The following is an 11,640-nucleotide window of genomic DNA, read 5'->3' on the forward strand; positions in this document are numbered from 1 at the left end:
AAGAATTCCCAAGACAAACAAATCGAGGATGTTTTGGGTGCAACACCAACATTTCACTGCTAAAGACCAGAAGCAAGTATTATTTACAGATCAAAGTCAGAAGTTCATGGTTGCATTAAATGTGCTTAGAAGGATAAACTGTAAAACCACTGCATGAATGTTGAGAAATATGCAGTTCAGAGAACAGTGAGTGAAACAGACGATTCAAAGAATAAAATATGAGACGTATTTTGCAAGTTGTTTCCTAAAACAAAATATTCATGCGTTGTATTTTATATTTTTTTATGTATTTTTTTTTTTACATAAATGGCCTATTTGAAAAATAACTGCTTAATAAATACATTATAAATTGTGCTCTTTTAAGTAACAATCACATAACCTTCAAAACTAAGTAACAGTTTCCTGTGACTCTACTTACAGTTTCAAAACAATCATAGGAAAAATCCAGAAGGGCCTTTTTTTTTTTTAGCTGGATGAAGTAGTGAGGGGAGGTGTTCTTGTTTTTAGTGGCCTAAAAGGTCAAAATGCTGAACTCAACTGAGCACCTATTGATTACTAGCACAGCAGCAGATGCACATGTACTTCATCTACACTGAAATGCAGCTTTAATTAAAGCTATGATTTTTGAATTAAAAACTCTATCGCTCCCCTTTTAGTTAAATGGTGGGAGTGTATGTCTCTGATAAGAAGCTTTGAAACAGGTCCAGAGGTGACACCCCTCACCCTCCTCCCTTCCAGGATTATTCCTCCAATATGAAAATCTAGGTAGCATGAGACAGATTAGGCAATGCTTAACATGCTAGAGTTGTGTTGGTGAGACACAGATCAATGGTCTTATGTAGGTTAAGCTGCGTAGGTATATGCTGGAACTACATTTCAAAGAAAACTTGCATACAATCTATGTAATGAGCTGGAACACACTTGAGATCTACATTTCAGGGATTATGAGGGATTTTAAGAGTTGTATGATTAGGGATTCAGCAGGTATTGTTGTCCAGACAGGTGCTTGGGTCTGAGAGGGGGAGCTTTTAGTTCCAAATGACAGAAGAATGGATTAAACAGCAGCCAGTGTATCTGCTTCACTGCTATTTGAACATATGTTATGAAATATCCAACGGTCTTGTACTTGGATCATTTACACTCACTGCCTATAAGAGCAACTGGTTTCTTTTCCACTAATGAGGCTCAGGTGGAAATCACAGGAGAGAAACAAATATCCAGGAACAGCTTTGTGATATGATCTTTGCACTGCTCTTTCGATCCATAATCTCTTAAATCCTCTGAAATGTCATTTTTTGTTTGCTTTAGTTTGCTTTGTGTGTGTTATTAAAGCCTATATATTCATAAATAAAATCAATGGGACGACTACAGCAGCATATTATAGAACTGTTAGAGCTGAATTCATTTGTCAATAATTTATAAACCGATTGAGAGAAAATGAGAAACCTGTAACATGTTACCAACTAGTTATCAGTGTGAGCTTGTCTTATATTGATAAATTCAGTACCTTTAAGTTTTGGCCAGAAAATGTAAAAAATTAAAGATAAAAAAAAATCACTTCCCCCACTGAAAAACAAACAGTGGTTACGGCCTTAATGATGATAAAAATCAATGCTTCATAGAAAACACCTACATCTACAACTAAATGAAGAACCCAAGGACCATGTCTATCTATCTATCTATCTATCTATCTATCTATCTATCTATCTATCTATCTATCTATCTATCTATCTATCTATCTATCTATCTATCTATCTATCTATCTATCTATCTATCTATCTATCTATCTATCTAGGTGTATAGGTGTATAGGTGTATAGGTGACTAGTGTGATGTTCCAAAATATTACATTTTTGATAGTAAGCTCCACTTTGTCTCCACTTTTTTTTTCTTTTATGACCTTTTTTTTATCTATCTAAAGATAGATAGATAGATAGATAGATAGATAGATAGATAGATAGATAGATATTCTCTTATCTATATATTTGCATTAGAAGCAAGATGGCAAGATTTTCTTTTCCTTTTTGGAGAATACTGAATGTCAGGCGGAGAGCAGAAGTGTGAGAGATGCTTCAAGCCTCCAATTAAGCTTTCTTAATAGAGTCATTTACCACCTATAATCACTCAGGTATAATCCCGTCTTCTCTTAAACGTCGAAAACCCATATCGGATGCGAAAAAAATAAGCAGCAGCTGCAGCACAAAGTGTTCTATACAACATCTTCCCGATATAAATGTGTATAATTTTTTAAAGATGAGAGCTCCATACAAATCCTTCGTGCTTTCACAGAAGTTTTCAAAAGTAAAAGCACCACACTTGCAGGTAATCCCCGGGACTAATGTGACATGCATGATATAACATAATACTTCTACAAGCATGCATATCGAGAGGGGGGGGGGGGGGGGGGTTATTGATTTCTAAAGTCTGCGTTCTGGAGACGCTGGTGCACATTTTACGCACGGTACCAGTCTGTTACACTTACATACCAGCGGCCAGATGAGGGAGACATACGGCTTCGGGACATGTCGAAGTATCCCGAGTAATTTTTTATAAGATTTCATTACCTCTTTCTTCAACTGGAAATACTACAGAGCAAAGCGCGTTGCTGGCTTCGTCTGGCTAAACCGTGTAAACGCTTTTTTTTTTTAGACCGAGGAGGAAAAGGTAGTTAAAGGAGGAAATCAGTGCGCTACTGTGTGCTGGGCGTTTATGATAAAGCGTGTGAAGCGTACAGTCCGTCAGTCAGCAGTCAGTCATCCAGTTCAACATCACTCTCCACTGAACTCCAGCTGTCACATCGTGTCCTCCGCGCCTCTTCGAACTGGCCAGGTAAGAGAAATCACTGCGACTCTTAAAGATTTACCCAAGTTATTTGTGAAAAGTTTCTGACGAGTCTGATTCTGATGGACACGCGTTTCCCAGGGATGCCACTGTTGGTTTTCTTTCTTGTTAAAAAGGAAGTAATGGCGAGGGCTGAAAGGTGACTAAGGAATTTTCTACAGCTCATCGTAAAAATTAGTCGAGAGTCATCCAATAGAACGCAAAAAATACCAAATCTGTGTATTTCTCTGGTGTTTATTGAGCATATAATTAGTATACAGTTAGACCACGAGCATCATATTCTATCATATTTCACTGCAACCTTCAATTATATCATATTATTGCATACAGGTTTTTTCTTTCACATAATGTAAAATTATGATTTATAAACATAAAAATGAGGGTTTTTATACTATAAGTTGTGTAGTTATGAATAAGAATGACGCAAGGTGGCTGTGCATTACAATCCCCAGTTTGCTTGTTAAAGACAAGCAGGAGCCCGAAAGAATTCACAGTTTTCAAGTTGTAGTTTTGACACCTCAAGCAGCATTAAAAGCCCACGTTTTAGGTTTTGTAACCTTTTTTCTTAACTATCACCTGTACAGAGTGGCACAGCTACTCTCAAAGCCACCCTCACCCTCTGCCCCCCTTCTCCTTCCTCCTGTTTCCAAATGCTCTCCTTTGAAGCGATGATGCCCCATCTGTCATATGTGAGCAAAGAGAGACCATGCTCTGCTCTTCTCAATTACTGAATTCTCCTCATGCCAGCTCCGGTGGGACAGGAGGAGGAGCAGGTGGGTGGCAGTCAGTACGATCAATCAACATGAAATATTCAGCTTTGAATATACACATCATTTACTAATACTGCTGCTGCTCTCCTTGTTAGAAACACCCTGAAAAATAGTTGGGGTGCTTGTCTAAAGCGTTTTATAACCGAGAGTGTGCGTGAGCTGTGACACAGTTCCTGATGAAAAATTGGGCCAGTGCATATTCAGGTGGCACCACAAAAAAAGGGTAAACTATACGCTGCACTGACACCAGAGGGGTAGCAAAAATTATTATCATTATGACTGAGAAGAAATTAGAGAGAGGGAGGGTGAGTGGATGAAACTGTATTAAATTTAGCGCCACAGCCGTTTTCTCATTATGCTGCGGTAAATTCATGCAGCTTACATGACAAAGCTCTGCTTGGCAACTTTCTCCCCTGATAGAAGCACTTGTTTGAACATGAGGCACATGATTTGAATATCTGTAATCCACGCTGAAATCAACAGGCCAGATGAACTTTTTGGCACCTTCTTACCACCACACTGAGTAGGATTTTCTCCCCCCCCCAAAAAAATGCCTAAGCTAGTTAGACTTTGGCTTAAAATCACTTTGAGTATGGAGACAAAGCAATGCAAAAGTAATTTATGTAGTCTTTCCCGATGCATTATGTGGAAATCGTAGAACTTTGACCTTTCCAGTCATTCAAACTCTTCAGGAAACTTTGAATCTGCCAAGTGTCTGCACTGTGATAATATCTCTGTGATGTTGCCTCGTGAAATTTGCCTGAGTACTATGGCCTTAAGTATTTGAGCTATGAGGCAATACAGTGAAAAGCATAGCCCCCTCATATGAGAACACAACAGTGAATAATTAATAACCTTGCTCCCAATTCCAGGAAAACAATAGCATATTGTAGGAACGTTGCACTAATTTAACAAGAGGAGAAAAAACAAAAAAACTTTGACAAAATGTGGAATGCTCTGCCATTGTTGTAAAGCATGTCTGTGTGAGTTTCGCTCTAGTTATTCCATCCACTGTTGCTTTTCACACTTTCTATACTGCTGTTCCATACTTGCACATAATGTAGGGGTTGCATGCTGTTTGCATGCTGTATAATGTTGTAGTGTAATGTTGTTTGCCTTTGAGATTAATCAGAACCCATTAAATACCCCTCTCTCACCTGCTGGCAGTATGTGAGGTGGAAGTGCACATGCAGGAAGCTATTTTCTACAGGCCTCCTCTCTTGGCTGTCAGCTCCCATTAAGGGGGAAGGTGTCATATCTGTAACACAGCTGAGTGCAGATGGCAGAGTGGAGGGGATGGCTCACCGATTTAAACAATGATTAATGAACAGAGATGGAAAACAAATTACATTGGACTATTGGAGGCAGGGAATTGTTTTTATGAAAATGTTAATTGTGTCTGCCAGGCTGATACCACGAGTGGGGGAAGGGTGGAGTGAGGGCAAGGTAGTGAGGCAACCAGGGGGCTAGTGATAGGACGTCTACTACTCCCCTGGCTCAGATTATCGGCGTGTCTCAGCATGCAGTGTTTAATACCGTACCTTGGCTTTAAGACCTCTAATGTGCCATAACTTTCAAGGTTTGGCTTTTTATGATGAACCCCATGAAGAATTGTCGCCCACCACTGCACCAATTAGCGTTATCTCTAATAATAAGTGGTTGTAAGTGACGAGAGAAGGCGCCCTGTTCTAGTTGTAATTATTGCAGGCGGGTGCAGCTGCACTACTTAGGGAGATGATGATAATTATTTTTCTTTTTTTTTCATTGCGGGTTGATTATTTAAGAGCATCATACACTCATCAGAGTAATCAGGAGAGAGTGATTAGTGAAAATCCACGAGGCTAACAGCTGCCACATTAAACACTTGCCTCTGTTGCCAACACACAGAGGCAGAGTCCTTCCACAGGACAGAGACGAACGAAAGCACTTCACCTTCAACTCCAGGAACCGCATGTGTTTGTTAGAAAGTCAAGGCTCGAGTTACACACAGAATTAGAGTAAACAGAGCTCTCTGCGAAAAGACACGTTGTTGTGCACCAAGGTCGATCTTCGGTGCTTCAGTTAACAACTACAGGAGTTTGTTGCAGGGGAGTAAAAGTTTGATAAGGCATTTTGGGAAGTGTGGGAAAATCGAGATGATCCTTTGCGTTGCTTGCGCTCTTCTTCCCTAATGTCTCCTGTTGTGTTTAGGTGGGTACCTTTTGAACGTTCCTCTGGATGATGACTCTTTGATAAGGCCTAATTATCAAAAAGAAAAAAAAATACAGTCCCAATTAGAGATGTGTGACCATGTCCGGTGGTCATGCTGCGTTGCTTGCCACTGTGTAAGGCCTGCTAAACTAAGGGCTAATTCTCTTAGCCCAGATGTTGCCTGAGCACAGTCCTGGGATCCCACTGGGTTGATGAGCTCAATCAGTGAAATGATGAAAAGATGATTTTGTCCCTGTAATTACAGTGTGTAAACTACTTAGCTAGGATTGCAAAGGAAGTCATTTTCTAATTACGCTGGTACCCCGTTGTCTAATGGTGGATGTTTTGTTGTTTTAGAGAGCATGTGAGAGAGAGTGAGAGAAAGGGAAGAAGAGCAGGAGGAGGGATATACAGTATGTGTGAGATAGATAGATTGATGGGGAGAGGAAGAAGGAGAGAGAGAGAGAGGAACTTCATGAGGGGTCTGTGCTCTGCTGCTGCGGCTGAAAAAAGACCATCACAAGGGCAAGATGGCTGCCAAATGAGAGTTCATTGAATTATCAGCCCAGCTAATGTGCCTTGGATTATGCTCTTTGTTTGTCAGGTTTTTTTTGCTGTGAATGCCATAGCTTAATGAGATACTGTAAGTGGCATTACCAGACTCCTGCTGTGATTTTGTGATGACTCGTTTAATGACTTTTGTTTTAGTGCCTTCAAGTGCTTTTTTTTCGCAACTGAAAATAGACACATCTAGTTTTTTTTTCGTGTCTTCCTTTCACTTTTGCAAATATTGGCCAATGTGAAAGACAAATGCAGTGCAAAAACAAATTGATCCTTTCACAGTTAGGAGGGCTGCTAACTTAAACGTTATAGCGAGCAAGAGTTTGCATCCGCCCGGGGAAGTTGTCGAGAAAGCAAAACATGTCAGTCTGTTGCAGACTGAAGAAGCTGTGTTCTTTGAGATCTGTGCGAGTTATGTTGGAGCTGACTGCTGTCATGCAGGGCCCAACCATCTGATGCAGCCTACACCATGTGGATAGGCTTCTCTTCTGTGAGGCATCCCCTCCCCACCCCACACTGTTAACACACCCCATCGTACGCCAAAGCTTTGTTTGTGTCCAGAAAGAACAGGTGGTCTGTGCAAACAAGAGCAACTGTTTACACATTAGTGATCTTAAATACATTCTATATGCCTCCGTGTGTGTGTGTGTTATGGAAAGATAGAGACAGCATGTGAAAATGGGTGTGTTTGCAAATGCCTGACAAAGAAGAGTGAAGTTTATATTTCCTCACTCCGAAGTGTGTGAGAGCTAATGAAAACAACGAAGGAATTTCACGAATCCAGAATTTATTTACAACACACACACACACACACACACACACACACACACACACACACACACACACACACATGGTTATGATACTGCTCGTATTCACCAGAGTACCTATGCACACTTTCACTCTTCACGTCTTATCCTTGCACGCGGATTGGAACCATTTGTCATCTGAAAAGACTTAGACGCCACCAACTCATACAGGTACTCACACAGCTGGTTGCCTCTAAGCAAACCTGCTGTTTTCAGTCTGAGTTCCAGGTGCTATACCCTGTGGCTTTTAGTATGTTGCCAGAGGAACTTATTTTTCCCTTTGCAGCGCATTCAAGGCCGCTAATCTGCATTGCTGACTGAGACAAACAAAATTAATCGAAAGCCACCTGAAATAGCCGATTCTCACATAACTGTTCATCACTGCTGTATCACTTGCATGCCAGGTTTATTTTTAAGGGGCACAAGACAGGTTTTTTGGGGGGGGGGTTTGATAGTGGTAGAAGGAGTGGCATAGATTTACGTACAACACCCGCAACAAATGTGTATGTATTCTTTTATGAGTTCTTTAGCTATTACTCACAAGGAGCTAGTTTGTCAGTGCTGTGTGTGCTCTTTCTGTGCTCTGTACTCCTGCAGTAATGAATGGTGCTGGTTAGACTATTCTGTCTCCGTCAGGCTTTTGGGGGGCCTACAGAGAAGCTCCTATAGGGTTTCATTAATCTGGCTGTCAGAAAGTATATGTGTGCTATCTTTTGTATGGGTCATGGTGGGCAGCTGTGTTACCACTGCCCTCTTCCTTGAGCATGCTGTTCATCCCCTGACATTGCAGTCCACAGGAGTGTTGGCTGGCTGATTTGGTGGGTGGGCACGTGGATGAAGTGAGATACAGGGGACATAAAGCATAGCATGGGGCTTTCACTGTCTTTACATAAGCTCATGTGTGATAAACAGTTGCCTTCTGCAGCCTGGGAAGTCAGGAATTCCAGGAATTTTGAAGTAGGCTGAAGCATTTTACAAAGAATCTGGGACATCAACAGACATATTAAATGTCAGACTGCATGCTTATTTGCTCATATGAGGCATGAGTATCTGCATCCAACTCTATAATTACATATGTGTTTCATTTTTAACTGCATGTGTTCACTATTGAGTTGAGTTTTTATTACTGTATCATGCGTACAACTGTCAGCCTGCCTGGGTAAACAGAACACATCTAAGCCACTACATGTAGATTTTTACACATTATTACAAGGGACGGTAAATAGTTACATACTGAAATTAAACAAGGATTTCCAGTTTTTGCTCATCTGAAAACAACGTACACGAAAAGGCTGTTATCAGTCATGTTAACATCAGATGATCTTTAGCTTTCTTTGCTTATTAGAGGGCTCACTGTAGCTGTTGGGAGAAGGCTTTTGCAGCCATTTGTGGTGCATTTATTGTATTTTTCAGTCAACAACCAACATAAATTATTAATGGATTTTTATTAATTTTAACCGCTGCTAAAAAGAAAAATGTAATACGCACTTCTGATCTATAAATTTCATTTACGTGTTTCATTCCACTTTCATCACTCTAGGCCTCGACGCATCTATCCATCCATCCTACATGGCAATGCACTACAAGGTAAAAATATCGTGTTTCCACTCTCTTGTAGGTCAAATCTTTTATAGAATCCCCTTCGCCTGACAGCAGTGAAAGTAAATATAACAGTGTTTGATATTGTCACATCTAAAATCATCCCAAATGCACAGCCTCCTTGGCTGGTTGTAATGTATGTGTCACATTTTTGTTTCCCTTTTATTGCCTGTGCTAAATCACACCTGCTCCTTGTTCGTATATGTGCGTCCACACCTAAGAGGCGCTACTGTGACACAATGCTTCAAAACAATCAAGCGCTCTCTCAATCTGCACTAAAAGAGCCTAATCCACTCTGACAGTGAAAACACCTGATGGCCCCGCTCCTATCTCCACAGATTCCCACCAAAGCCAGTCCGCACACACAAGCAATGACGGCTTTCTGCCTCGTTGCCATGCGCAGTTAATCAGAGAAATATCACTTTAGTAAATATGAAGTAGATCTAGTGTATGCTAATATCATTTGCTCACTTTCTTCCTGTCAGATGTGATTAGGTCAGGCCTGTAGCCTTACATTGATCTGAGCTCAGTGCAGACACACTGCTCACACCAGCCATGGCTGCAGGCAGCTCTTTATCCGGGTGGTTTTATGTGCAACATTTTCATGCCTGATCAAACTTGCTGTGGAGTAGGGGTAGAGCTATCTCCTTGACTAGTAGCTGACTAGCTATTCCACAATTAGGATATTATTTTAATTATTTAAACATATATATATATTTTAGGGGGCACCAGATAATGGTTTGAGTTGAGTGGAGTAATGTATAACATTGTTATTGCTGTTTTACACTGCAGAAGAATACAAAAGCATTATAACAAAGCTTTAAAAGATACAAGAACACACAGGAGGCGAGCTGCCTGTTTGTGACAACAGCAAAAGTTATGTTAATTTTAAATTTGTTGCAAGACATGAGAATTCAAGGTCAGTCTAGCATAATAATGAACAGCCATGCTAAGCGGCTGCTTACATGTTTTAGATGATAAGCTAAGTTTGAGATGGATGAATGATGGGCAAAATATTTGCCAGCAGAGTTTGCCTGTCACTCTCTTGGGTGTCATCCTTTACCTTCACAAAATGAGCCCACACGTTGGATTTCCTGCCTGCCTGACATGTGCACTGTAACAAATGCAGACACCAGCTCTTGTAAATGACACTGTCTATCTGTGACTAGCTGTCTGACGCAATGTCACCACTTCCTGTGGTTGTTGGAGTTTTCTGTGACTGACCAAACAAAACTTTGCTGACTAAGACTATTTTTTAATCAGCTAACATTTGGTTGACGTTGTTATGGGTTATACTCATAATCAGATTTGATTTGGAAGGCCGTTATTTACATGAAAGTTAGCGTTTTCATTTTGGCGCCCAGGTAAGTGTGATTTACTGTGCCGGAGTATGACAGCAAGATTGTGTCGTGCCAGATTGTTCTTATTGCTCTCTTGTTTAGCTCAATCTCTCTTTAAAAGGCTAAATGTAACCCAGAGCTAGTACACATGTGCAGTGTTTAGCAAAGAAGGCATGCACTTGTGCACTAAACCATCGTCAAAGTGATTTCAGAAGATGTTGCAGAGACAGAGCTATTTAGAGTTAAGTTCAATCAATCATTATTGATTGGTTGCAGACTTTATATTGGCTACACCGTACAATAAGAGCAACTGCACAGTAATGACATTAATTAAGGCAAATGTGAGCTCGGTCTAACTGACGGCCATTCTTGAAAATGCGTGGGAAGTGGGGCTAACCTCCCATTTGCTTTCTTTTGTGGAAAGGCTGTTCAGGAATATCGGGTCAGGAGCTGTAAAGTGGATCTATGATATAAAGATATAATTTACAGACCTTTTCTTGTCAGATATGATTAAGTCAGCACCATAATGGTCACATTGATTTCTAATCTACATCTTAGAGCGGACACGCCAGTCACACGAACCGTTGCTCCCTGCCTGCCAACTCTTTATCTGTGTGGTTTTGTGTACATCATTTTCGTGACTGACTGAGGTTGCAGTCCAGGATGATGTAAGCCTGTGTTAATTCAGTGTGGACAGTGCAGGCTTTGTTCTGTGCCCTTTGGTGCTGCACTAGAGCTGTGCAGGGCTCGCCTGTGTGACCTCTACCATTGTAGCACGATGTGAATTTGAAGCTTTGTTTTGCTGCTACAGTCGAATAAAAAAGGGAGCTGGGAAGGGCAGGCTTTTTATTCAGATATGCTTCCTTTAACTTTAGTTTAAAATTTTGCATCCATCATTAAGTTGTTTATTTTCCTCAGTACTCCTGTGACATAATTATCCTAGTAACGGTTTTATTCAAATATGCAGCAGACCTGCTGAAAAAGCTTAACTATTTACTTTAATCTTCTCTTTAAAGCATTTCAAAGATTTGTGAAATGCGAAGGAAGGGCAAGTAGAAGCAGATAGGCTTTGATGTTTCTGCTGCCTTAGTATTGTGTGTCACTAACAAAATGAGATCTAGACAAAGATTTTCAACTTACCCTTTAGTAAAGATGAGATATTTGTTGAGGAAGCCTTTGTGGTTATACATAATCAGCATTTTCGCAGTCTCCAACAATAATGTAAAACCACAGGTATACTTAAGACAGGATGAGGATTGTCAGAACCTACTTTGCACTATTTCCTGACCTATTTGTGGTGCATAACTGGCATTATACAGCAGTTGCAAAAGTACAGATTTACACCTCGTTGACAACACATGGCCATATTTATTTAGCTTTGTTTTTTCCTTACTTAGTTGCTCTTCTTATTGCTTCTAATTTTTTAAATAATACATTTCCTGCAGCAGACTTTGAAATAACTTAATGCACCTTTTGTTTTTCTCTTTAGGTCAGACAAACAGGAAACAGACACGTCATCTAAACAGCATGAATC

Source organism: Copadichromis virginalis, linkage group LG7 (assembly GCF_057382275.1).
Source record: "Copadichromis virginalis isolate Kocher_CV1m ecotype Utaka linkage group LG7, C_Virginalis_male_GT1.1, whole genome shotgun sequence".
NCBI classification, from domain to species: Eukaryota; Metazoa; Chordata; class Actinopteri; order Cichliformes; family Cichlidae; genus Copadichromis; species Copadichromis virginalis.